Below are 2,405 nucleotides of genomic sequence, written 5' to 3' on the forward strand. Positions count from 1 at the left end.
TTAGGGGGGGGGGGTCCTGTTCTAATTGCTAATCCCATCTTGCGTTCCTTAACTTGAGACTTGGTCACGCATGCCGGAAACGAGCAGATCTAATTTTGCCTCCTCCGGACGAAATTCAGGTCGTTTCTGCTTTGGTGGACGCGCGGCCTATGGCAACAAATACAGAAGGAAAATCAGCTAGTGGATTGTGCTTTCACGCTGACAGCACTTTTGAGTAAGCAGTGAGGGCAAGGAACTCTCTGTTGTATCTCTAGACATGGTATACCATCCGCTGTGGTGTAGCCGTTAAGCGTTTCCCTGTGGCATGCAGGAGACCCTAGTTTGATCCCCGAGTGAGGAGTAAATTTTTATCAGGTACCTAGGTCTTTCTGCTGGAATGTCGTATCCCTCTCAGCCCGCCTCCTAAATGATCTAATATGTGTCGATGGGAACCTAAAAGCACCTATATTTCAGGTACGGTGTTTTTCTCGTGAGACACGACATATTATGATTGTGGACAGTGCTGGTGCTACGGTAGGGATGGCAGTACGAACAATATTGGTACTAACATAAACTGTTATTCCCCCGAGAATGTCTGGCTGACGGTCAAATTTCTCGCGGTAAGAAGACAAGTTACGAAAAAGAAAACATCCCTTCTCACAACAACAAAAGATGCAACATTAATAACACTACCACAACCGTCAACACACCTTTTAAAAAAAGGAACAACAGTATCCGCATCATGAACACAAATGGAAACCCTAGAGGAGCAAAAATGGTTACGGCTTTAAAGCTGTGTTACAAATGTATCGGCAATATCTGGTTGCCCTTGACACCTCAGAGCTCCTCTTGCATTGAAGCAGCAAGCCAATAACTATGCAAATAGGCGATAAGCGCAACGAGGGAAAATTTATCGTAAGAGATACGCAGAAAGGAAAGGGGGGGGGGGGTCATTTTTTACTCTTTTTTAAAATCAAGGTGGCAGTTTGCCGCCGCCCCTTGATGAAGGTTACCCACGTTGTTCTCTACGGGCATTCAAGGAGGAGCATCTAAAGAAAAAGCATGGAGGAGCGCTTTTATATTTCTCGACAAAGCATGGAGGAACGCTTTTATATTAATGCCCTTTCCTCTAATGGACTATTTTTCTTAGAATCAATTACTGGTTTACAAATGAAGGTATGCATGAGCACATATACATAAATATCTTCACAGATGCACTGAGCACAACCCCACTGTACCATGCATTACTGTAACATTTCAAGAGACAGTCGCTTCTATTACGTTGGCTGTGTAGATCTCAAGACTGCGAGTCCAGGTAATTGAAAACCCGTTAACGAGCTGAACAATGTAGTAGGCCAGAGATGCTGGCTCAAGGTGGGCTAATTAGAACCTATTTACTCGACTCTGCTCGCGTTACTGACGCCATAGCAGGCGACTGGAGACTGCTACCAGGTTGTCCTGCCCCTTTATTATCCCTTTATTCATTTCTTCTATCCGTCTTGCTCGTTTCTGGCACTAAACAAGAGTATTGCTGTTGATATGCTTTTCTTGAATTGGACTCAAACTAAGTTGGTGAAAAAAGGAGACAGGTTGCTAACATTGCTTCTCAAAGCTAATAGTAATTTTTGGCTTGACTACGTGAATGATCATGCTGACTAGCTGGCTCTCCGGCCTACTCTCTGATGAACACGTATGCAATAATAGGCCTCCTGTAAAAGGTCAATGTCCTTTTTAACACTGCAAGAATATTTGATTGACGGGACTTTTATTCAACGCTGTATAGAGTCGAGCCTTTATAGGTTAAAAGTCACAGAAACTCACAAAAAAAAACAAGTTTGAGAAGATTTATGAGGGAATGTAAACCAGGAGTACGTTGAAGGGTAGCCTGACACCAACTGAGCTGATTGCGATTTTGGTGAAGAATGGCGGCGGTAATTTGCTGAACTGACATACAATGGAGGATAACAGACCCCCAAAGCATTTTTGACAGAAGAGCACAGCTCGTTCTCTCTCTTTGCCCCCCCTCTCTCTTTCCCCTCCTCCACTCTCTTTCTCCACCCTCTCTCTCTCGCGGCACCTCTCCGTCTCTGTCTCCCCCCATCTCTCTCTCTCTCTCTCTCTCTCTCTCTGTTCCGCTCTTTCTGTCTTTACCTATCTATCTATCTATCTATCTATCTATCTATCTATCTATCTATCTATCTATCTATCTATCTATCTATCTATCTATCTATGTGATCATCTACCTGTACGTCAGACTGTCGGTTCGTCTCTTTCCCTCTATTCATTCATACATTCAGGCGGCCACCCATCCATCCAACTATTTATCTAGCCCATGCACATGTGCAGGCATCACGGTGAAAGTGAAAGAGAAGGAAACGATTATTAAGAGGTCCGGGGATGTCTTTCCCCAAAGAAAAAAAAAGTGT

This window comes from Aplysia californica, unplaced genomic scaffold (genome assembly GCF_000002075.1).
Source record: "Aplysia californica isolate F4 #8 unplaced genomic scaffold, AplCal3.0 scaffold00171, whole genome shotgun sequence".
NCBI lineage: Eukaryota > Metazoa > Mollusca > Gastropoda > Aplysiida > Aplysiidae > Aplysia > Aplysia californica.